The following is a 26869-nucleotide window of genomic DNA, read 5'->3' as shown; positions in this document are numbered from 1 at the left end:
TTCTTCCTGCTGTAAGACAGGGGAAGTGGGGTATACAAGATCAGATTTTGGTAGCACTTAAAAATGTGCTGTGAAGATTGGAGGAGTTTTTAAAATCATCTTGATCAGAGTTACTTCAAATATTGGAATTTTGGATTATTATTTTTTTTTAAATAAGGTTTTCTAGTTGTGTTTTGCTTGTTTGTTTGGTTGGTTGGTTTGGTTCGGTTTGGTTTGGTTTCAGGAAACATGGCCTAGATGAGTGTCCCCCAGGAGTCAGTACTGGGTTCAGTCTCGTTCAACTTACTCATCAACAACCTGGATGATGCAACAGAGTGTACCCTCAGCAAGTCTGCTGATGACACAAAGCCCAGAGGACTGGCTGACAGCCCAGAGGGCTGTGCACCATTCAGAGGGATGTTGATGGGCTGGAGAGTTGGGCCGAGAGGAACCTCATGAAGTTCAAGAAGGGCAAATGCAGGGTCCTGCACCTAGGGAGGAATAACCCCAAGCACCATTACAGGCTGGGAATGACCTGCTGGAGAGCAGCTCTGCAGAGAGGGACTGGTCCATCCTGGTGGACAGCAGGCAGACCAGGAGGGAGGCAGCATGTGCCCTTGTGGCCCAGAAGGCTGAGAGGATGCTGGGCTGCATTTGGAAGAGTGTTGCCAGCAGCTCAAGGGAGGTGATCTTCCCCAGCTGCTCAGCCCTGCTGAGGCCACACGTGGAGCATTGTGCCCAGTTCTGGGCTCCCCAGTACCAGAGGGACATAGAAGTACCGGAGCGAGTTTGGAGGAGGGCTTCTAAGATGATGAGAGGACTGGAGTGCCTGTTGCACAAGGACAGGCTGAGAGAACTGGGCCTGTTTAGCCTGGAGAAGAGGAGATTGAGGGGAGATCTCAGTAACGTATATATACATACCTGAGGGGAGGGTGTCGAGAGGATGGGGCCAGTCTCTTTTCAGTTGTGCCCAGCAACAGAATGAGAGGCAACAGGCACAAACTGAAGCACAGGGGGTTCCAGCTCAGTATGAGGGGGCACTTTACTGGGAGGGTGACAGAGCACTACAACAGGCTGCCCGGAGAGGATGTGGAATCTCCTTCTCTGGAGATACTCAAAACCTGCCTGGGTGCCATCCTGTGCAAGGTGCTGTAGGTGATCCTGCTTTGCGAGGGGTTGGACTGGGTGATCTTCAGAGGTCCCTTCCAACCCTGCCCATTCTGGGATTCTGTTTGTTTTGTTTTGTCAAGTTTGTTAAGGTCCACTCAACTTGGAGCAGTTTTCTTGTTTTTCATGTGAGCTAGGCTTTTAGAGGAGAGAATACCTAGTACCTGCTACCTTATCTACCCCATGTGAAGTGCCAGACTTTCTGCACAACATTTCAGGACAGGATGCATAGAAACCAATGCACAGAGCAGGCACTTGCCTGGGTCAGCTGGCAAGAAACGTTGAAGAGGGAGACCTAAACCTTGGTCCTCCTGTGTTGTTTCTGTCTTTGCTCCTTGCTGGAAGAAGGGTTCTTTTTCAATTCTCTTGTGACGTCCTGATTTCTGTTTGTGGCTTTTAACACCCTAGTCACAAGCTAGAAAATCAGGTTGAAAATCAGGTTCCTCCTTGAGTCTTATCCCTTGTCTGAGTTCAGAAAGTGCTTCCTATCAGAACACTAACAACAGCATCTAAAAAGAGAGGTCTAACTCTGCTCACATACCAAGTTTTCTCTAGTTTTGATGGAATTACAAACTCAGTCCAAGGGACCAAGGTCTGAATCAGTCATATGATCTGGGACCAAAATACTAAGTTTTAATCAAGTTATTGCTGTTAAACACCGGAGTCAAATTCATCTCAACTTTCTATGAGTTGTTCATAAGAAATGTTAAGCTGGTTAAACTTTGATAAAATCTACATTTAAATAGCAGTCTCCTCTGAAGTAAGAAGACTTATACTGATGTGTGAACTGAAATAAGATTGACATTTGGAGGACGTGAAATCTTTTGGGAAGCCCTAAAATATCCCCTAAGTAGGTCAGCTCAGTGACCTGGATCTGTACTTTTAATACAGGAGTAGCCTATATTTTCTCAAACTGTTTGGTGAATAACAATTGTTTTTTGGGCTGTGGATTTATTTTTAGTAGTTAAATGTGACCTTTGTAGGAAATCCTGTAATGAGAACAGTAATGAAGCTGGCTAAGGGTGAGCCACCCCACATGCTTTGATTTAAAAGTGATAAACATGTACCATTCAACCCCAGCCATTTCTGGAAGAAACAATCTTAAATGCAAATTTTACTTCAGGAATCATGTCAATAATTCCAAGAAGTATAAAAGGAATTTATTCATGGCACAAAATATTCCTTGACTTGCCAGGTAACTAATAAACATCACTGGAAAAACAGATTTCATTAGGAATTTAGAATGAAAGTAAAAGCCTGGGAAAGGCCAGAGGTTCCCCACTGCCTTGCCAAGTCCAGCTCTGATTGCAGCAGCCACCATCAAGGAGTCCTTCAGATCAACCCCAAAATAAGCTCCCTTATTTTTCCTTTGTAAAATGGAATATGGCCATTTAAGTACAGAAAAGGCTGACCCTTCCTCCCAGTTTGGGTTACTTAACCTGAACTAAAAGCCCTGCATAAGAACCCTAATTCATACAACCCAGCTATGGGAGAAACTGCAACCTAGATTGGAAAGGGAAAGCTCTTATCTCTGTCTTACGCCACCAAAAATATATCTGCCCAGCCTTCTCAGGGAGTTAATCTCAGTTACCATATGCATTACTCTGGTGATCTAAATTCATACTGGGTTCATGGAAAATGAATATATGTTTGAATATTCTTCAGCCAAAGGATGAAATTAGTCACAAGATATTAAGTAATGGATATATCAAATGATAAAAGGAGTGGCTTCTCAAAGGACACCGTGGAGGCTTTTTTCCCTTTCTCAGGCCCTTAGCAAAGATCTGGCTGTCTCTTATTAAATCAAATGCTCTAGCTCAGCTAGCAGAAGAAAGAAAGATGCATGGATCACATGGTGAAGTGTATGGCCTGGTTGTGCAAAAGATCACCGTAGATGTTCATATGGATCCCCAGTGTCTCCAGTCAACAAAACTCTTTTGTTTCACACAAGGCTGTGAGGAGCACATCTTCACTACAGTTTATTGTGAATATCATAGAAGACACAGCTACCACCTTTATTCTTTCCAGAGAAGTAGGATAATTGTTGCTATCCCTTTGCTAAGATTCAATTAATTACATTGAGAAAATAGATGGAATTCATCAGAACTAGGTGTTGGTTTTTTTTTTTTTTTTTTTTTTTTGCTTTGTTTAGTTTTGAATGATATGAAATTATATGGAATGTAGTCCTGTGTGTGACATCAGATCTGGTACGTTTTGTGAAAGATCACATTACAGCTCTGGTCAGCTATAGCAGCTCTGCTTTTAGTGCTATTAAGTTACCTTGTCATTTTCCCTAGCTTTTTTCGCTTTTCTGCTAGCTCCAAGAATTTGCTCCTTTTCCTTTTTTTTTTTTTTTTTTTTAAATATTATTGTTTTATTATTTTTTCAAAAGTAGGCTAGTGGCTGCTAGAAGAATGATGCATTTTAGATCATTAGAATGCACATACAAAAAAAAAAATAGTTTCTTCAGTGAGTTTCTTTAGTACAAGCTTGAAGTGTGCCGAGGGATATATGGGCACCACACAGCAAATGAAAGGCTAATGACACTAAAGCAAAAGTTTAGAAGTTCCTTGTAATGTGAGCAGAGTGTAGTCCATGTATGCATGCTACTAAGTTTTCTGAGAAGCTGGAACTGTGAGTTAAGAGGTGCTTATGTCAGACATCTATTCCTTCACACTGGTTAGTTAAGGTGATGAAGTGGTTGGTCTGGGAGATAAATTCCTGGAGTATTCTCACATCATCAGCTAAGGACCCAAGCTCTTCAGTAAGCAACCGTTCTTGCAGTGGGAACACCGTTTCCCTATGCAGTCAATTAAGGATTAAAATTGTCTCCAAAAGACAATTCAGATTTTTAGTGAGATGTTTTGGTCATGTAAGATGAGTCTTGATGAAGTGATAAGAGATGACGTTTTAGTGGATAAATATCAGATAGGACCAAGCTCTCCAGTGCTTTTGGCTGCATCTTCAGAATGGGTCCAGAATACTTTTAGTATTGCATTATTCCAGCATGACTCCACTTTGTCCTCTTCTTCATAATGACTTTTAATGATCCATCAATTATCTGGAAGATTTCACCCTTCCAAGCTTTGACTTCAAGGAAAAATGCTGATGTATTGGCACTTGCTAGCAGAATACATTAGAAAAATAAATCAGACTGTTAAAGGGATATTAAATGGGAGAATGATTTCCTTAATACTTTTAATGAACAGAAAATTCTGACTCTCTTTAAATGTCAATAACATTATGCAACCATCTGCACAGTTGACTTAAAAGTCAATTTATTTGGGTATTTGGTACAAATCCATCTTAAAATAATACAACCAAGAGATATGTTGGCATCTTGGTGGTCTTTTTGATTTATCTATGGAAAGACTGACAAAACGGGACCCGGAAGGGGTGTTAGAGTATTTGTGATACACTTCTTTCCCCTCCCTATCATCCCTTTTTAAGATTTGCCCTCAGACTGCTTTTATATTCAAAGTGTTCTAGAAATTCAATGTAATGTCAGATTAGAGACTAGGTCTCAAGTAAAAAAATACATCCAGAAGACTGACTTTTATTTATGGCTAGAATATGCAATTCTTGTACTCGTGTTGGCAAGTTCTAACTAGAACACCCTTGCTAACTCCAATGACAGAAAGAGCTCAGGGAATCTCGGTATGAATTACACAACTGGAACCTTAATAATAACATAGGTGAGCAGGGTCTGCCCATTGTCTCAGTGGTTAGGGATGCTTGTGTGTGCAATTACATTGTTCTACTGTAGCTGTATGTCTGAATGGGAAGTCAAATTCCAGAGGGACCTTGACAGGCTTAGGAGTCCCAAAAGACCAGGTCAGGCTTGAGAGATGTGCCTGAGCAAGCCTCATGAGGTTTAACAAGGCCAAGTGCAAGGTCCTGTAGCTGGGCTGGGTCAGCCCCAAGCACAAATATAGGCTGGAAGTAGCCCTGAGAAGAAGGATCTGGGGGTGCTGGTGGATGAGAAGCTTGACAGGAGCCAGAAATGTATGCATGCGGTCCAGAAAGCCAACTGTAACTTGGGCTGCACCAACAGCAGTGTGGCAGCATGGCAAGGGAGGGGATTGTCCCCCTCTGCTCTGCTCTTGTCAGACCCCACCTGGAGCCCTGCACTGGGCTCTGGAGCCCCCAGCACAAAGAAGGACATGGAAGTATTAGAACAAGTCTAGAGGAGGTCTACAAAAATCATCAAGGGGCTGGAGCACCTATCCTATGAAGACAGGCAGAGGGAGCTGGAGTTGTTCAGTCTGGAGAAGAGAAGGCTCTGGGCAGACCTCACAGTGGCCTGCCAGTGCCTAAAGGGGGCTGCAGGGAAGCTGGGGAGGGACTTTTTATCAGAGGGTGTAGTGATAGGACAGGGGGTAATGGCTTTAAACTAAAAGAGAGGAGATTTAGATTAGATATGAGGAAGAAATTATTTATAATGAGGGTGGTGAAGCACTGGCATGGGTTGCCCAGAGGAGCTGTGGGTGCTCCATCCCTAGAAGTGTTCAAGGCCAGGTTGGATGGGGCTGGAGCAACATGGTGTAGTGGAAGAAGTCTCTGCCCATGCCAAAGGGTCTTTAAAGTCTCTTCTAACACAAACCATTCTATGATTCTATGAACAGACACCTTTTTTAAAAGTAGACTGTAATAACTACCAGAATGAGAAGACGTAGCTTAGTTTCAAATCCTTTCCTAATATGCAAATTTTATCTTTAAGCATACTTTCATCTTTTTCCAAGGAAAAATATGTATTGGGAAAACATGGAATGACACTGAAGTTTTGAGTTGATCCCAGTGTTAGGCATGATCTAAAACATCTGAAGCTGCATTTCCTGTAGCACATTTCTTGTTCTTGGGTCTTCCTAAACCTGTCCTGTTATGAGAAAAGCAGGCATGTACTGACTTATCTGTCAGACACTGTGTGGGGTTCATCCCAATATCTTTTAGTCAACTTAAAGTTGGATGTCTTAAGCTAGGTTTCTGTGCTCCTCCTGCAGTAAAAGGAGAAAGAAAGTCATTTCCAGAATACAACAGAGACAACCTTAAAATGATGCATCATTCTCCAGAAGTGCCCGTCTCCTGATCATGGCAGGAGGTGGCTGAAGTCTTAGATCCTAGCCATTGGGTAGCTCTTCAGCTTGTGTGGATGGCCAGAGCTCCCCATGTTTAAGCCAATACATCTTTTCATAAGTGGGAACATCTCATTTCTTAGTGAAATGCTGTATTATCTGGGTAGGTGATATGAACTCAATATGGTCATTTATTCCATACATTGGAAGAGATGTAAAGGAGCCATGATGGTTTATAAAGGTCTAAACACGGTGGATAGCTGTGTTTCTGGGACTCACAGCACAAAGCCCTGTGTTGAAATCAAGAGGGAAATTACGTTTCTCTTCTGAGTCTCCACAAGAAACAGATTTTATGTACTGATTTCACTTGGAATTAATTTGAATTCAAGAGTTTCAGGTAAGTGGGATCTATTTATTTAAGTACATTATAAATTTTGGGGCATGAGGCTCAGTTTAAAGTGGTATCTACATTTAACTCTAGTAATAAATAGCTCCAATAATGTTTCCATAGCAGTAGCTTTCTTATATATTTCACATACTGAAGGTTAACTGCTTCAGAAATACTTTGGATGGACAACTTCTCTTGGAGTAACCATTGCGACTGCCTTATAACTGTATTGATAGATATCACAATTATTAGTTTTGAAACTGGTGAGCAATTCTAGCTGTAAACAGCAAATCTCTTACAATAATCTGCTGATTATTATCCTGCTGAAATAGTTGGAAAAGTTCCCTTGAAAGCTAAATGTTGAATTCCAACACCACACTGTTCACTATGGCAAATGTGACTTTCAGCTGGGTGTACTCAGCCTCTGGAACTACTGACAGGAAAGAAACCTAATTAATGGGAAGTTAAAAGAGAATGACAACAGCTGAAGCAGGATTACTAGTGTGAGCTTTTGCTCTTAGTTTTTTGTCATTCTAGAGAAATATTTTTTTAATGTATTTATTTATTTGTTTGTTTGTTTGTTTATTTATTTATTTTGAGCAAAAGACACAATGCAGACATTTTGAATATCTCATTTAAACTATATGATTTGGAGTCTGCTACAAAGAAACATCTGATGGAACAGATGCCAAAATCACTGGGGAAATGACTGCCTGTATGTTAAACATCCCAAGATCTCTAAATATCCATGACTTTCTCAGCTTCCAATTGACAAGGTGTTTTCTGGTGGCGGCTGGGATTCTTTTAATTAAAATTAAAAGAGGAGAAATAAAAACTTACGGAGTGGTATACCTTGCAGCTACAGATCTAACAGCTGGCACTCTAGAGAGGGAGAGATCATGCCCTTAATTTTACACTCACAATGTCGTATGGTGTTCAGAAACAGATCAGACAATTTGGGGACATGAACCATCATCATGACAGTTACAGTCCTTGAAAGAGTTCTGCGGTTCATCAGTGCGTTTTAACTCCCTCTCCATCCAGGATAGATTGACTGGTCATAGTACTACATACTACCATATCTTTGTTAGAGGTCCTGCCTTCACAGAAGGACGATGAAAATACACCAGCCCTACAAAAACAATGTCCTGCAGGACACCTTTACTTCCCCACAGAAGAGGAGAGATGGTTGCCCATCTCCCATTTTCCTCTTAAGCAAAGTCACTGGCAATCTGGCACATGGCAGTCCCAGCTGGCCATGCTGTCATCATCTCCAGTGCCCCAAGAATGAGCTACTCCCCACCTGCACTGGATACACTGGTGAAATAATAGACGGGTTCCTTCTGCAACGAGCAGGGAAACGAGCTGTGCTTTAGTGACAGGGTACTTTTCAGAGCAAGTCCTTACTTTGAAAATGTGCCTCTCAGGAGAGAAACGACCTGAAATTGTTCCATTCTATGGCTTTCTGAAGCCCAGTCACCTATGCTTGTTCTGAAAAGGAAGTAGAGGACAGTAAGAGTTAAGCCTATTTCACTGTTTTCTTGTCCAGATTTTGTTGGGAAAAGATTGGTGACAAAAAAAAAAAAAGGATAGAGCTTGTGATCCAGCTGGTTTCAAAGCTCGTCACAGGTTCATGGATTGAGTGCAGAAACTCTCATGTTTATTCTGGAAAAATCTAAATAAGAAATAACAAGCAGGACATAATGTCCCAGGGCTGTCTGAGGAGGTGGGCTAACAGGAGCTGGTGGTCATAGTCCCCATCTTTGCAATTTATTCTCGACAAATCTCTGATTTTCCTTGCTATTCCAGGTTCTGTCCATTTCCTGAGGTAGGGAGGTGAAAGGAGGATTTGCCTGTTGCAAAACCTTCTATCAGGGTATGAAGGACATACCAGACAATTTTTCTGAGAGATGAAGGTGTCCTCCACATCTGGCAATGCCCCTCATTGGGATGCTAAGGATTTGTTATTTTGCCTAGTAAATATTCAGTGTTATGCCTCTCAGTGCTCACTGCTGGGATTTACTGATGTACCCATCCATGCTGCACCCACTGACAGGGGAACATCCTTCCTTCCCCATGTCTTTTGAGTTTTGAAAGAGCCAAGCTGACAGGTGTCTTTAGGTTCCTTTCAGAGACTACAGCATGCTGTCTGTCCCAATGAACCTGGCAAGATGGCTTGTCATGACACACTTCAACCACAGCTTTCTGCTGCTTGGGGAAATGCCCTTCCCCTTTTTCCTGAATTCATTTTTGTTTCCAGTGACCAGCACTGCCAGGACACCCCTTCCAGCATGCACAGCCAGGGCTATGCTAGGTGACCAAAGTCCCCTTGTGTTCTCCTTCCTTATCTGTCCTCCATAAACACTCTGTCATTTTGTCACAGCTTTCCCCATGTTCAGTGAAAAGATTTCAGGTTTGGATTCTGAGACACTGGTTGGAGTTATTCACTCAGGTCAGGTTGGATGGGGCTTTGAGCAACCTGATCTAGTGGAATGTGTCCTTGCTCATGGCTAGGGGTTGGCATTAGATGATCTTTTAGGTCCCTTCCAACCCAAACCATTCTATGGTTCTATGATTTCCAGGTTGCAATATCAATATGTGAAACTATGGGTACACTTATAAATTAATGGTCCAAAGCCATAGGTTTCACAGTACTGTTTCATATAATTCTTAAAGACTTTGAGTACAATGAGTTTGTGCCTCTGATCCACGCAGTGTGAAGCACTTCTGCCAAATACTTGTGAAATAATCTCTTTCTTCTAGATCCAGCACTGCAATCTCTCCTGTCCAGCCATAGTAATTACTAGCTGTGGGGTAGATTTTCTGTTTAAACCGGTGCAACTCTCATGCAAATGCAATGGGAAAAAAATGGAATTACTACAGCATAAGATCCACTTGCTAGAAATCAAATATTTACCCAGCAGGACATACACACCACACTGAACAGTAAATGTCTGAGGGAGTACATGCACAGTTTGTATAGCACTGTATAAACTTACAGCACTATATAAAAATAACAATAATAACATTCCTCTCCTTGTATTATTATTTCTCAGCTATTATGTACACTAATGAGGATTTCCAGTTATAACGTTTTCTGCTAAGTGCATTATTTGCAGATTCTCTAATAAATCAATGTTTTATGCAAGCAAAAACCTTAAAGTTAATGTTAGAAAAAAAGTGCCTTATCATCCCCAGCAGCTTCTGAAACCCTGCAATGCAGGCTTTTATTATTTCCGTAAAAGAAAAAAAGAAAATCAATAGAGATTCCTTGTGCGTAATCCTCAGCAAGATTAGCACTTTGTCAACCTCTGTTATAATCTCCTGGAAAGCACAAGGAAGAAAACGAGGGGAAAAAAAAAAAAAAAAAAAAAAAAAAAAGATGCCATGAGGAAACCATGAGGAAAGAAGTGGGAATCTGGGGGTGTTCACTGTGCTTCTTCTAAAGATGAATATTTGAAAGGTAACTCTGGTTTTCTCAGCTTGGGACTCAGAAATTATGGAGGTGCTTTTCCCATCTGTTGCAATCTTGACATTTGCAATTGGACGAGAAACCTTCCAGAATTGCCATCAGTTAAGCATTCTGCTTTAACAGGTGATTAAGGAGCTTGATCAAAACTCATTGCAGGCCCTGCAATTCTGAGTGCTGCAGAGCTTCAGGTTTGGGTGTCCTGCCCTGCACAGCCCACCTTTGTGGTACGGGGGTCTCAGGGAGCAGGGTGGGATCGAGCCCCAGCCATGCCTGGAGATCCAGTGTGCTGCATGGGGGACTGCCTGGAGCAAGTTGGTGAGGGCATTTAAGGTAACAACTCACAACTGCAATAGAAATAATCCATAGGCAATGTTAAAAGCTCTGAATAATGGATCAAGGGCTGCAAGGAAAGGACAGGAAGGGACAGTAACGGATAAAGCTGTGTGCATGCAGGACTGAATATGTTATGTCATATTGTATCTATTATTGCCATAACACTGCAACCACCCATTAATTAAATTCATAGATGAGCTGCATGGAGAGGTAATCCAAACATGAGAAAGGATGAGAAGTAATATTCAAGGATCAAATGAGGCCAGAAACATAGGCAGAAATTCAGCAAAGATGGCTGGAAACACAACAAACAGTTCATCGGGAATAATCATATTTCAGTTCAGGCCAATATATTCTGCAAGATCATGTCAAGACAGAAGGGTGGGTGGTATTGTTCCACATAAAAGCTGGAATCACTGAACAGAGTGAGAGACAGTATACATGGAGGGCAGACTGCTCCAAGGGATGCATCTTGTATGAGCACATTGCTCCTAGATTCTCATTTGCAGGTGCCCAGAAAACCAGCTTTGCTGCCAGGGAAATTCCCTTTTCCAGACAGCAATTCCTAGAAAGTATAGTAAGTGCGATAAACTACCAAGTCAGAGTTTAGACAGAGAATTCAGCAGCTGCTTTCTATTTAGCCAACTGGGATCCTACTGGGTCGTTGCCTTTTAGTACTGTATTCCTAATGAAACCATCCTTGACTTTTACTCACCTCCACCTTATAGCAAATATTCAGGAGTTTAAATACAATGACTGATTTCAATGCATAGTTTATTTTGAAAAATGGAACTTTCATTTTTTTCATCCCATTCCCTCTCACCTGAATTTCTTTTTACTTATTGGTATAGAAATGGCCTGCTAATTAAAAAAAAAAAAAAAAAAAAAAAAAAAGAAGTTATTTTCTGTAAAAAAGAACTATGCGTTGCTAGCAACTTTCAGATCTCTGCAGCTGGAGAAGGAATATGCTTTTCTTGCAATTCCCATTTCACCTGAAAACATAAGGCTCAGTGAAAAACAATCAGAGAAAATTGAAGATACTCCATGAAGAATTTGTATTCTCAAGATCTTCACAAGTTATCCATTAGTTACAGCTAGCAGATAATACATACTTCCAGGTAATCTTACATCTACATGTAAAACTTAATTCTGCATGTAGCAGTAAGCTACTATGGGTCTTACAGCTGATTAATAGCATTTAATAAACATGATTTTATTGTTACATAGAACTCATTTGTTCCATATGATAACGGTGTAATGGAAAAATGTGAATATTGGTTTTACTTCCAATGTCTCTGCTATGAAGATGGAGATCAAGGCTTACTACACTATAGGAGTTGCTGAAGCAACAGAAAATAGGCTATATTTGAGATCTGAATTGCCAAATAAAGGAGCTTCTTTCTCTTCACTGACTGTACAGGAGAGTAAGCTCCTGACTATTAGAGTGCCTAATCTATGACTAAATTCTCTTGTAATTTTTGCTCCCGATCTGTGGAATTCCCTAGACCAACAAACCTTATTTATTAAGATCCTGACACTGGGATTCTGGACTCCTTACATAAAACTAGCAATAAAGTCTTCTAAAATCTCATTAAAAGATTAACCTCCTATCGCAAACAGCTGGGACATTGCAAAGGAGTCTGCTGAGCTCCCAATATGAGAATGTAGAGTAAAACCTGGGAAAAATTCTTCTCTCAGCACATTTCTTCAGTAAATACTGCACAGCTGCAAAGAGACTCAGATGGGATACATATCACCTAATATTAGCTGTATAAAAAACTTAAGTCTTTGTTCTTTCTACAGCCCCCTCCAGAAGGCAATTCAGATCTTAGATAAGATGAATTGTGCTTAGGAAGGACCCATTTTTATCTGCTGACTGCAGTAGGCACCTGGGCTCCTGACAGACTGGACTGGGAAATCGGGAACATTGAACAAATTCCTAATGTTTGGTTGTGATCATTCAAATCCTGATCACTGCCAATTACTGTGCAGCTGTAGCTACATCAGGTGAACTTTGTATTTTTTCTAGCCCCAAAATGAAAACCTCCAGGGAAGGAGCATCTCAAGACTTTATTGCCCATATTGCTTTCCTGAGATGAGCTCTTTTTCCTCTCTCTGCTTGGGTTTAGCTATTAGAGAAACAATTTATTAGATCTGTCATCTCAGCATGCCTGATATGCGTGTGCCAGCTTTATATTCAGTAAATTCAGTGCTGTCTGAATCCCTGATTTCATTATGAAACAAAGCCCAATTTTCTCAAATCAATAAATTATTCAATTCTAATATTCACAATTTTCACTCACTTCATGGCTGACTGGTTTAAATTCAGAGGAAGAGCTGTGTTATTTCATTGTGGTTGTTTGCACACACCTCCTGGTGCATCAGTTCAAAATTGCACATGAACCAAGTTTTTATAAGTATGTGGTACCTGAAGCTCAGCAACACACTTCTGTGTGTTTTTAAGTGCCGGACTTCTCATTGTCTAGTTTCTATTGCTAGTACTCAAAAACAAAGTCTGAAAACTAGCTCCCTGTAACTTCATCTAATAAAAGGCAGGTAACGAGAACACCTGAACATCTAAGGAAAGATGTTGTCGTAAGTACAATGAATGAAATTTAATACAGCAGTTCAAATAAATATCTGCAGGCACTTTCTTGTCTTCTGTCACTACTCCCTGAGCTAAGTGACAGCATGTCCTTTATCTGTTTGATTTGAAAATGACTGGGCTTTCTCTTGGGAGCTGTGGATATGCTTTCCACACATACAAAGTTTCCATCAAGTTAAAGTTAACATGAACAGCTTTAGAGATTTATGTAAGAGAATAAATCTGTTGTGTTTTTTTTTTCTTACTCTATCATCACATCTTATGTCAGTATTTAACCCATATTAACAGCAGAATCCCAGCAGCATACATATTATTGAATCTTCTTGGTAGGACAAACCATTATTTTGTTAAGAAATTTTAAACTCTTTCAGTTAATCCACAAACCCTTCGGATACAAGATTCATCAAGGATCTGGCCAAGGTATGCAAATGAACATTTCCCTGGCATTATTCATTGTTGTATTTCTCATTTTTTAACCAGATTATGACAAAGCTGCTGTGAGCCCCCTAAGCAAAAACACTCAGAGTATCAGCAGATAGGGTAAGGTAATCAGTTGATTGTACTAAGAAGAAATTTGAAGGGGGCATTTGTGCCAGGGAGCTGGTTCAATGGGAGAGGACACCAGAAGTCTTCAGATCAAGGACTACTTCTCAGACTACTTCTCTTTTATGAATCAGTGTTAAAATACCCACTTTTAACATGTCACCAACACATACATACACGTAGGTAGTTCTCTCAAAAAAAAAAAAAAAAAAAAAAGAAAAGAAAGAAAAAAAAAAAAAAGTAAAGAAATCTTGAAAGCATTAGTTAAAATCTATCTCAATTCTTATGCTTATCTGAGGGTCTGAGGAGTGTGAGCTGATGAGCCAGGGCTCCAGGGCTCCATACCCAGCTACTATGTGCCCCACAAAGGAAGGAGCTCCTCTTTTGCCCTACCACACATCTGTCCCATCAAATTAATGAGTTAAAGACAAAGAAAACTATTCTAATTTCTACATAATCAATAGTAGGCTGATGCCCGACCAAGCACTCCTGTGGTTCTACAGACAAGCTGATAGAAAATGTCTCAAAAGATAAAGGATCTACCAGTCCTTGGGAAATCATGGCTGCTAGGATGTTCACTATGGTAGAAATGCAAAGATGAGAGAGAGAAAAGATAGAAGTGTGTAAGACTGGGGTGAGAAATAGAGGATTTGATTTATTTTCTTGTCCTCGTTCTTACTTAGCAGTCCCAGTAACACCTCTCTCTGGATTTTCTTTTCTGTACGAGCCTCTCCACTCCCTTGGTCATCTTCCTTCATAGCCCTAAATGGTGGTGCAGAGCTCTGTGAGGGTACAGCATGGCATTGTCCCACAAGGTTCTCAGGAAGACACAAGCAGGTTGGTGCCACATGTTCCGTGAGCTAGTATGGAAGGGGAAGGACACATCTCCCTCCTGATGGTGCACGATGCACCGGAGGTGCAGCCATTGTGTTCCTGCAGTTCCTAGGACTCCAGGAGGGAGAGATCCTTACACGATGTAGGGAGCTGTGCACTGGCTGTTCTTCATTGTTTCCCAGACTGGGCTTTTGGCTAACTAGGATAAATTTTCTCATTCATTGTCAGTTTGTCATCTATGTCACCTCCCTCTGTCCTTGCTTTTCTCTGAACTCTTCCAAAGAGAGTCCAGTACAGTACTTGGCTTCTTCCCACATTCACTAGTTTAAAACCAGTGCTGTGGAGCTGGTTTGGTAGCTGCCCCCTGATTTGCACAGGTGCTGGAATAAGCCAGAAGCAGTAACAGGAGAGCTGATGCTTCCTTGATCATTGCTTTGGAACCAGAGCTGGGGGAATAGGTTTTTCAAGCAAAATTGGTTGAACCTCTTAGTATGAACTATTTTCTGGTAGAAAACACATTTTTTCATTAAAAACAAAACAAAACAAAACAAAACAACAACAACAAAAACACAAATAAAAAAAAAAAAACAGCCACAAGCCAAATCAAACCACCACCAATGACAAAACCCTAAGACTAAACATTACTATTTGCCTTCATTCATATGCAGATTGGAGGGTCATTTTGGAGTGTCGACATTTCTAGGAAAAGGAGAATGATGCTTTTGGTGCTGCCCAAAAATCTAGTTTAAACAACCTGGAGTTAAATGACTTGAAGGAGGGAGGAACCTGCTGCTGACAAGAAGTGGGGGATAATTTTATGATAAGATCATAATAAGATCATAAGATCTTATCATAAGATAATTTTATGATAAGATCTTTTATGATAAGATCACCCGTATGGTGGACCAAGGGAAACCAGCTGATGTGATTTTTTTGGACTTCAGCAAGGCTTTTGACACGGTTTCCCATAGGATCCTACTGGACAAAATGTCCACCATACAGCTAAATAAAAACATCATACGATGGGTGAGCAATTGGCTAACGGGCAGGGCCCAAAGGGTTATGGTAAATGGGGCTGCGTCAGGCTGGCGGGCGGTCACCAGTGGGGTCCCTCAAGGCTCCATTTTAGGGCCGGTACTTTTCAATATTTTTATAAACGATCTGGATGTAGGAATAGAGGGTATTTTGAGCAAGTTTGCTGATGACACCAAACTTGGAGGAGTTGTGGACTCAAATGAGGGCGTAAAGGCCTTACAGAGGGATCTGGACAGGTTGAAGAGCTGGGCGATCACCAGCCTCATGAAGTTCAATAAGAGCAAGTGCCGGGTCCTGCACCTGGGACGGGGAAACCCTGGCTGCATGTACAGACTGGGTGATGAGACGCTGGAGAGCAGCCTAGAAGAGAGGGATCTGGGGGTCGTGGTAGACAGCAAGTTGAATATGAGCCAGCAGTGTGCCCTGGCAGCCAGGAGGGCCAATCGTGTCCTGGGGTGCATCAAGCACGGCATCGCTGGTAGGTCAAGGGAGGTGATTGTCCCGCTCTACTCTGCGCTGGTGTGGCCTCACCTCGAGTATTGTGTGCAGTTCTGGGCACCACAGTATAGAAAGGACATGAAACTGTTGGAAAGTGTCCAGAGGAGGGCTACGAAGATGGTGAAAGGCCTTGAGGGGAAGACGTACGAAGAACGGCTGAGGTCACTGGGCCTGTTCAGCCTGGAGAAGAGGAGGCTGAGGGGAGACCTCATCACAGTCTACAACTTCCTCGTAAGGGGGTGTCGAGAGGCAGGAGACCTTTTCTCCATTAACACTAGTGACAGGACCCGCGGGAACGGGGTTAAGCTGAGGCAGGGGAAATTTAGGCTGGACGTCAGGAGGGGGTTCTTCACAGAGAGGGTGGTTGCACACTGGAACAGGCTCCCCAGGGAAGTGGTCACTGCACCGAGCCTGTCTGAATTGAAGAAGAGATTGGACTGTGCACTTAGTCACATGGTCTGAACTTTTGGGTAGACCTGTGCGGTGTCAAGAGTTGGACTTGATGATCCTTAAGGGTCCCTTCCAACTCAGGATATTCTATGATTCTATGATTCTATGATAAGCCCCAAACAGTAGAAGAGTAAGGCTGAATGCAGGATTCACTGGCCCTCAGCTCAGGAAAGTGAGAACAGAGAGCACCAGTATTGTAAATGCAGGTGTGAAAGAAAAGGCTAAGGCTTTAGGAAATAGCAGAACACTGCAACTAACTTTTGGGCCTTGCTAACTGACAGGAGAAATAAGAGTCACTCCATTACTAGTACCTGGAGAAAATAACTTGATGAACAATACTGTAGGTGACAATTCTGTCAAACATGAATCAATGCTGATCAAAAATAATTTCTTGAGGCAGATAATGGGATGCTGGTACTGTGTGGGTTTAGCAGCAAGGAACACACTGAATCATTGGTTTAAGTGAAGCTAGAGGAAAAAACAAAAGAAAACCACCAGCACCTTTTTAGGGATGGGCAGGTCAGTCAGCACAGTCAGCTCTCTGTCTTTGTGTGCACTGCCATGACACTAGGAACTGGTTATTACCGCTCCCTGCTACAGCCAGCAAACTGAGGCAGAACCAATGTTCCTATAGATCCATTGGCAGATGGGGACCTTTAGACTCATGCTGATCACCCAATCATCTCAGGGTAGAAAACATCATATACATGATCCTGCAGAAAAGAGCCCTGCTCTGCTTCCCCAGCCCACCAAGGCTTGGACACCAGACCAAATCCCATTGCTTTAAAGGTCTGCTTTTGGGTGGAGAATTGTACTTGGGTAACTTAGATTTTGTCTTTGATTCTGAAAGATCTCAAAACCACTCCTAGCTCATGATAAAGCTGTCAGGGAAAAATACGGACAGATATATACAAAATAATTATTTTTACAGCATGTAACAACCCACCATTTTGCTTTCACCCTTGAAAGGCAGGGTAGCTGTCCTCAGAATATTTATAGAATAATAGAATGGCTTGGGTTGGAAGGGACCTTAAAGATCACCCAGTTCCATGCCCCCTGCCATGGGCAGAGATGCCATCCACTATATCACATTGCTCATCCAGACTGGACTTGATAACATCCAGGGATGGAGAATCCACAGCTTCTCTGGACAACCTGTTCCAGTGCCTCACCACCCCTGCAGTGAAAAATTTCCTCCTAATGTCTAATCTAAATCTCTCCTCTTTTAGTTTAAGACCATTCCTCTTTGTTCTATCATTATCTACCAGAGTAAAGAATCCTTCCCCATCTTTTTTATAGGAACCGTCTAAGTATTGTAAGGTCGCAACGAGGCCTCCCCAGAGCCTTCTCTTCTGCAGGCTTAATATCCCCAGCTCTCTCAGCCTTTCTCCATAGTAGAGGTGCTCCAGCCTCTTGATCATCTTTGTGGCCCTCCTCTGAACCTGCTCTAACAGCCCCACATCCTTCTTGTGCTGGGGGCCCCAGACCTGGATGCAGTGCTCCAAGTGGGCCCTCACCAGGGCAGAGCAGAGGGAGACAATCACCTCCCTCAACCTGCTGGTCACGCTTCTTTTGATGCAGCCCAGGATGCAGTTGGGCTGTGAGAATATTACCCATATTTCTCCCACCATAAAAGGTCTGAGTGTATCAGGTCATGGTATCACAGCAGTGATTTTTTCATTGTACCTTGTTTCTTCTGGGCACATGGACATGTTCTCCTAGAGCACAAAGCACAAAGGACTTCCCTCTGAGTCTTACTGCAAGTGGTTAATTTCCAGTCTCTTGGCTATATTAAGTGCACTGGAAGGGACTGCATGACTTCAAAGGCAAAACCCAATGGTCTGGTGTCTTCTGATGCTCTGAGGGAGATTGATAGATCCTGTGAGCTGCAAGCACTTTTGCCTCCTTTTCTCTCCCAAGTTATCATCACCTTGCATATTTGGGTAGAACATCTGGTAGTACTTTTCCCAGTTCTGGTGTAACCTGCCTCTGCATCACCAAACAAGTGGGAAAGGATATGACTCATGCAGACACCATCTATCTGAAAACTATTGTGTGACATTTAAATAGCGGGAAATGTATCCTCAAAATCACAGCGTTGGCTTAAAAATTATGCCTATCAAATTCCCTGAGTATGTTGGTGTATATATTGGTGAAGTTAGGCTGGGAGAATAGCCATCTGGCAATGTCTCTATTTCCATGAAGTATTCAAAGAGCAGGGGGAACCTAGCCTCTTAGCTTGGGTGCTGAAAACACTTTGACAAAAATTTGACAGAGATTTGCATGCAATCACAGTACAGATAAATCTGAATGATACTGAGTCCTGTACCACACCAAGAAATCAGACCATGCTGCTCCTTCCCAAGCCTTGAAGATTGTCCTCTGGATCAGCCAGGACAAACTAGGCTCAAATCAGCCCTAGTATATTTGAACATGTCAAACATATCTGTTGGAATCAACAACATTGCAGCACGATATATATGAATTTTACCCACCGTACAGCGTGTGCTCAGAGCAGAAGTGTGATTTCCGTCTTTCATCTGCTTTAGGTGTTAACTTCAATTATTACCTTAAAATATGTTTGAGTCTTTCACTCTGTCCCTCTGAAGCCAAACTGGCTCCTCTTTCTTCTCACTTTTTCTTTCTGTCCTGCTGGTGGAATTGAGGTGGGATTTTGTTTCAGTGACTGTGCCACTGAGGAACATGGTCTAGTGCAAATTGGTCATGGGGTCAGGGAAATTGTCAAGCTCTTGCTTGCAAGATCCCTCAAGACTCAAGCATATTAGAGCCTCTCAATGGGCAGTTTGGACACTGCAAGAGGTGTTTCGATTTCGTGTTCTGTTTTTTATATTTCACTGTTTTTAAGAGATTTCTGTCCTTACACCAGAGATGAAAGGTGATCTCCACTTCTCAGTTACCCTTTTCCCATTCAGACAGTTCCACTGGGGTGTCCAATTGTAACAACATTAATATTTGCTCTAGGAAGCTTTGAGTTCGCAAGGTCACCCTTGTAGAAAAGAAAAGGGAATGTATTTGCATTTCTGCAGATCCATACATGTCCTCAGTAGGAATTTGAATTAAATGTAAAATGATCTCACAGACTATGCAAATGTAACTGACACACAGCAATTCTGCTCTCATTTCCCTAATGTGGGCAAATCGTGTGTTGCCCTCTTAATGAGTCTTTGTATGCAGATCATTATCAGTGAGACTGTGGAAGACAAATTAAATAGAAGCCCTGGTCCAACAGGGCATGTGTCACCTTGCATGCTGCTGCATGCTCTAACACGGGAGCAGGATCTAGCACCTTGCAGAGGTGCAAAGCACCTTCTGGCCAGGGATGGGTGCAAGGACTGAAAGTTGGAGGTACAGGTAAGAGAAGGAAAAGCCTGGTGCTGGCCCAGCAGGTGGGAGGAAATGTCACCCAGATGGCTCACAGAACATTGCAAGATCACAGCAGGGAAGTGAACTTTTCCAGAAACAGGTTTTCCTCAAAAAGCATAGATGTCTTCAAACTAATGCTGCTCGTGGAAATGTACCAGTGTCAACACATTCTTAATTGGGAAAAATGTCTTGGCACCTAGATGGAATTTCTAGTCAAAAATCAGAGGGAAGGAGAGAGCTGAGGCTTGAGCAGAGGCAGTATTTCCAGTCTTGTTGTAAGGGCTTTCACCTTCCATAGGTAATGTGGAGGTTCGGTCCCGTGGGTCTGAGCACAGCCACTCCAATAGGAGAGGACGGCTGCTGGTTGGGCTGCATTGCTGGAAGTGTTCAGGATGTTCTGGCTGGAAGTGTTCAAGATATTCTTACCTCAGTGCAACTACATCTCCTAGATGCATCAGATGTAATGGAAGCCCTGGCTGATCTCCCTTCCCCCTGCTCCCATCTCCATGTTCTTGGTCCTGAAAACTCTTGGTTTTGTCTTGTTTCAGAAGAATAATTTCATGGAAGGGCAGAGTCTGGTCTGATTGGGGACTCTAAGAAATATGCAGAGCAACCCTGATACAGCAAGGAGTTTGGAGTAAACTTATTTTATACAAATGGTTAGCCAAACTGCCTACAAAGGGGCTAGTTGACAGCAGAGATCTATGCTCCATGGTTTCAGCTGATGCCCACACACCAGCGTCTGCATGCTTAGAAAAACTCTTTTGGTCCCTTTAGAACTAATAAAAGACAGACTAATTTTTTAAGCAGATAACTGAGTTTTAATTTATTTATTTTATTATTATTATTTTATTTTTTTATTATGTACAAGTTAATGACTTGTATTTGCTTGAGGCATTTTTAGCTTCCAAGAGATATTCAAAATAGTACTATGAAGTGATTTGACAGATAAAACATTGGTGCTACATCTGGGATTAATAATACTGAGCTTTTGCTTGTAACCTCCTGCTCAGCTCTGTGACTTTTATATTATCAACTTGAAATACCAATCTAAAGGAGCTCTTGAGTTAATATTTGTTTTAGTCTTGTAGAAATTGCACTATTGTTGTCTGTTATGGTCAGAAATGGATGCAGAGCACAGTTCAACCATGCCAGTGAATTCGTATCCTTTCCAAAGAACTATGAAGTGCAGCAATAAGGATTGAATGAGAAGTTATTTTCCACTGTGCCAGGGCATTTCTCCTAGCATGAGATTAGGTTTATTTTACTGGAAGCACAGAGCTTTAGATAAATGAGAAATTTCAATATCAACCACTGCCCCAAAAAAACCTGCAGCCCAAATAACAGTTAGAAGCATCACAGAAACACAGAATCACAGAATCACGGTGGTTGGAGGCACCTCTGGAGATCAGTCCCAGCTCCCTTCCCAAAGCAGGTTCAGCTAGAGCTAGAGCAGGTTGCCCAGAACCATGGCCAGCTGGGTTTTCAATATCTCCAAGGATGGAGACTCCACAACATTACACACCATAAACACACTCCTGTTGCAGTGTTTAGTCACATTAAGAGTAAATGTATTTTCCTATCACTGAATTTCCTGTACTTCAGTTTGTGCCCATTGCCTTTCATCCTGGCACTGGATAAAGCTAGGACAAGTCTGGATCTGACTTTATGCCCTCCCACCAGGCATTGACACGCACACTGATATGACCCTGCTGAGCCTCCTCCAGGCTGAGCAGTCCCAGATCTTTCAGCCTCTCCCCATAGAACAGATACTTTGTCGTCTCCTTTGCCCTGTTCTGGACTCATTATAGGATATTCTTATGTCTCTTCTGCTGGGGAGCTCATAACTGGACCCAGCTCTCCAGATGTGTCTGGCTGGTGCTGAGTCCATGGCAAGGATCACCCACCTTGATAACAACAGTTCAATGCATTAAACATCATCAGATCCATGGCTCTGTGCAGTGGGGTCACCTTCTCTAGCAGAACAGCTGTGTGTTAATGCATATTTCAGTCCCAGCAAGGGCTGAAAAGTGGGCTGCAAGCCCATCTGCAGCCCCAGTGAGCAGGACTCCATCTCAGCCCAGCCCTAGCACTGCACCCCCCCTGCCGTGCACTTTTGCCAAAACAAGAGCTGTCCTTGCCAACCCGATTGGTGGCTGAGGTGGGTTGAGGGTGAGATGGGTACGTTAGGGGAAATTGTTCAACTTCCCTCATTTACATTTCTGTCCATTTATAATGCTATTCCAGTTTAGTATTCCAGAAATATGATTTATGCAACCAAATTTCTTTGATCTTACCCAGCTCACAAAAGCTTTCAAGATGCTTTGCCTTTGCAGACTGAGTGGGAGTTGCAGCAGACAAGTTCAGGGGCTGGACGTGTATCTTTTAGCAAGCTCTAACAGCAGCTCTTTGGCTGCAGCCATTGCCGGGTGGATTACCTGGTTTGTCTGGATGGGAACACTTAAACAGAGAGCTCTGTGTCACTGAAACTGAATGGCCAATGATGGGGGACACAAACTACTTAAACAGAGCTACAATATTTGCTTGTGGCTCACCACAGGAAGAGAAATTTTTTTAAGGGGAGGCTATGTTTAATGAGAGCCGTTGAGATATGGGGCCATTCCACAGTAAGTAACTTGAGAATACAAAACTGTCAGAGGCTTTCACTGCAAGAGAGGGACCCTGCATTACCCCTGGAATGCTAATTAATCCTTTATTACTAACTTGTTAAAACACTGGTGTAGACAAATTTTCAAACCCAAGCGTGGGCAAAGGTTAAACACCGTGAGCGGTATTTTGGTCGTGTTGTCAAAGACTTTACAGAGCTCTGGGATGTGGCCCTGTGCTATGGGTACTGCACGTGATTTGTGGCTGAGCTGGAGCTGACCTTGACTGTTCTGATGGAAGTAAATGTGAATTCAGTACCGGGTCATCACATTAATTCCATGCTTGAGATCTAGTTTGGCGACATTTGAGAAAAAGAGAAATATGCAAGGAGGTTCCCCTGTCTGATTCATTCTGCTTTTATTCTATGCCATGTTCAATGCTCATCTCTCCTCAAGGGCTGTCAGCCAGCACCAAGGTACCATCCCAGGCCAAGCAGGTGAAGTCTTTTTGAGATTGCAGTGGAGGAAGCTGACATCTGATGTTTGCACACCTTCAAGACATGCCCAGTTCAGCAGAAGCCTTAATGCACAACCTTTGCCTCACTTTTGAGATGTCACTTAGTCTATGGGAGTAAAGAGTGCTTTGGCCCATGTCTTGCTGACTAGAATTACAAGACTGTTATCCACTGAACCATCTAAAAGTGTTTTACTAAAATTCTTTCAGTTTAAGGACATACCCTGCTGGATCCTTGGAGTGAACTTTGAGCTATACTTCATGGTGGCTGTGGGGTAAATATGAATGCCTCCCAAAATTATAGTTAAAGCAAGGAAACTTTGAATATTTTATAACTTTCTACAGGCTAAACAACATCAATAGCAAGCTGGACCTCCAGATTTCTGTGCTGATTAAAGGACAAACCAACTTTTCTATATAAAGTAATTTCCTGATATATTAAAAACAAGTTCTGAAGGAGAGTGAGTTTTTCACCAGTTGAATTACTTGATCACACCAGTGTAACTAGGAAAGGCATGATCTACTGTGTTGCAGAGTTTCTACTTATTTATGCAAATTTATAAATATGTGGTAGAAGAAGAAATTTCAACAAAAGAAGTTTAAATCTGTCCTCACTGATGGGTCTTTCCTGTACATTATGTAGTCATTGGTAACAGATTTCATATTACAGTTAACACCTAGTGTGGAAAATAATAATATCAATTCATGTGATGAAGTTATAAAAAAGTAAGTAAATAAATAAAAACAATATTAATAGCAAACAAAGTAATACTGTACACCAGAAATTCCGAAGCTGAGATTGTCTCTGAGCCCAATCTGTGCTGATGTTCAGAGCTTGGTGATAATGAACACAGCAGCTCAATGCCATTTGGATTATCATTAACGAGAATTTGCTGGTTTTGCTTGTTTGTTTGTTTTTGTGTGTGTGTACTTTTTTTTGCCTGGTACTTAAACACACATTTAAATGTTATCCAGGACTTTCCTAAGCATTGGCCCTATTTTAAGAGTGACCCTTTATGCTGTTGTTCTTTCTCCCTAGACTATGACCAATGAAGGTAGAGAAAAGCCCAGTCATTTGCCAAATTAGTCACCATGGCATCACAAAAGAAAAATAAGAACTCTGATAATGAACAAACCTAACAGGAGAACATTCTAAAAACTAACAGGCAATTCTGGGGCCTTTATATGTTTTGCTACAACAAAGCAGTACATCTGCCAACATATATGCTAGCAATAATGGGACTGTTTCTGTCACTTTCTGTACAATTCTCATATTATATTTTAAGTTCAAACTGCTACTCTGGACAGTATAAAGTCAGAATATTACACAGCTCAATGAGTATTTGAATCCTAGGAATAAGAGATGCTAAATATTCATTTGCTTCCATCTAACTACTGCTGACTACAATCTCTGTTCAAGTCCTTGAAGTCTAATTTTAATTAATAGGAATTATTGCTTAATATTCAGCTTGAAATTTCATAGTGCTTCCCTCTTTCCTTTTTCGAGGTTGTTGAATATTCATTGCCCTCCCTGAATTTGCATTAAGCCAGGAGATGTTCTTCTCTTGAAATGAGGATGGATGTGTGCTACAAGTATCAGTGAGATAGTGGTGCATCCTCAGGAAGCCTGGCATGCAAGTTTCCTCTGTTTTTCTGCTTCAGTAACCCCAGACCTCCTGGGTCATCTTCTTGAACATCTCTGCATGGGATGTCTGCCATCACTGGCCACTAAGTAGTGACAATCTATAATGGAGGGTGAAGGAAGGAGGCTGGGAGAGTTTCCGTAGTGACTAGCCCATCATCAGGGGCTGTGGGTGGAAATGAAATATCTGACATTGTGAGAGTTTCCACACTTGGTATTTCATAAAGTTGTATATGTGTTCAGGTAGCTCCATAACCAGGTATGCAAAGTGAAAGAGACCTCATTTGCTGTGTCACCTCATGTTTGAATTCAGTTCTACCTCTGTAGAAAGGGAGAAATGCCAGACAGGAAGCTCCCAGCAGACTGATATTCTGACATTCAGGAAATGCAGGTGAGCATCTGGATGGCTGAAGGATGCAGGAAGCTTTGAGGAATGGTACAATGTAAATCCCACTGTTGCACAGAATAGAAAAATCCTGAGTTGTGACTGCCTGAAAAGTGGCAACAAGTGCAAACATCTGCTTACAGTCTCCTGGGAACAAGAAAGGCTTCAGGAAAGGTAATCATGTATGACCTCCGATAACTGAAATCACCAGACCTGATCACAACAGGACTCTCTGCAGCTCAGCCTCCTGTCCAAACAGGAGCCAATAACAGATGAGAAACCCCATGGTGGATAATTATCAAATGAAGTGCCCGGGGAAAATGTTCTCTTTGAACTGCATCGGTTATTGGTGGTTGGCTTGTGTTCTGGAAGATAACAGATTATGACCCAGAAATATTGCCTGTGTGCACACATAGGCAAAGAGTGAAGTGGAGCTTATATAAGCTCCTCAAAGCAGCATATAAATAGGTATGTGAATATATACACGCTACATTTGAAAAACACACGTATAAAATGGGATGTGGTCTGCTAGACCAAATGTTGCTCAGGAATTTCCTAATTGCCATTTTGACTATAGTGTGCACACACAGGGGAGTTTGAATGTGCATGGCTTTTCCTTTTTCAGACTTAATTCTTTTCTGCATTAGGTGGTTTGTGTGGAAAATGTCCACAGAAGAATTTCCTCGGAAAATCTTTTGTCTTGGCTACCCTCATAAAAATGGTCTGCCTGTGAGCGTGGCCATATGAGTCAGTGAAAGTGAATGGGCTTGGCCATGGCCAGAGCAGCTCCACCTGTAAGCAAGCTGCCTTGGGAGAGGAGATCAGCTCTCTGCACATGAAATCTTGAGGCAGATGTTTCCAGCTAAGGTAAGTGATAAAAGTCCATATTGATAGCCTGTCTCACGAAGCATGATTTGGTGTGCCTCCTACTTCTGTAAACCTAGGTAGCTACTGCTCCTTGGTCAATAAACCTTGATGTTTCCCTCAACAATTGTCGATATTTATGTCATTATATCATGATTCAGGGGACAATATTCCCAGGTTCTTATGCAGCAGAAATCTTTAGGTCTAAAATCAAGCAGGCCTTTCATGATATATTTGTGCTATACCAAATTCAGCAGGACTGTCAATAATGTAATATAAATAATAGTTTACTGAGTTTTGCAAATTTTATTTTTGTATCGGTTACAAAAGCTTTCTCCTTTATTTTACTTTATTTTAATATCTTTAGTTCTTAGTTCACATCTGATCTGAGCTTAGAGCTTTTCTTGTTTTACAGAGAAAGAAGCACATCACTTTCAACCCTTCTTTGCAGAAGCAAGCATTATGTTTTCTGTGTCAGAAAAAATCCCTGGTGGAAACCGTGTGCATGGGTCCTTTCCACAGTCATAGAAGAGATGGGCCACCATGAGCTCCCTCCCAGTTGATGGCAGCCTGGAGTGAACAAGAAGCCCTGCATTACCTACAAGCAGCCTCTTTATTTCCTTCAGTCCATGCAATATGGAAGGAACTGAACAGGGCATTGAATGGACAAGTGATGGTGTGTTAGATGGTTCTCACCATCTCATCCTGGTTGGTCGTGCTTGCTAACTCCAGACAGAAGAGCAGTACATCGTTGATCTCATCATCCTGCCGGAAGACCTGGCATGCCAGGACCCACTCCTTCAGCCCTTGTAGAAGCAGGAGTAAGTGAAGAAGCAAGCTGGGACCACGAACATTTCCATAAAGATAACAGATACTTTCCCCTTTCAGGCTTTCCTATGTCCATACTTCTGATTTCAATTTTGTGACAAAAAGTATCACAAAAAGTGTTATTTTTTGCACAGAAAATATCTTTCAAGAAAAACTTTCTCATGTTCAGCTTTTCAAAAATAAACCAACATTTCCTGTGTCCACCCCCCTCCCATCCTCTCTCTCCTCCTCTCTCCTGTTGCTCCCCCCCTTTCTGGGCAGCTTGAGCTG

The 26869-nt window shown here is 42.0% G+C and overlaps 1 protein-coding gene across 4 annotated transcripts in view; it reads right to left on the bottom strand.

Moving 5' to 3' along the window:
• SHISA6 (shisa family member 6) overlaps window positions 1-26869 on the bottom strand; it is a 256321-nt gene that overhangs the window by 83913 nt on the left and 145539 nt on the right. The gene's annotated exons all lie outside the window — the stretch shown is intronic.

The sequence above is a fragment of the Aythya marila genome, assembly GCF_965140915.1.
Source record: "Aythya marila genome assembly, chromosome: 18".
Taxonomy (NCBI): Eukaryota; Metazoa; Chordata; class Aves; order Anseriformes; family Anatidae; genus Aythya; species Aythya marila.
This window is presented reverse-complemented; position numbering and strand designations above follow the sequence as displayed.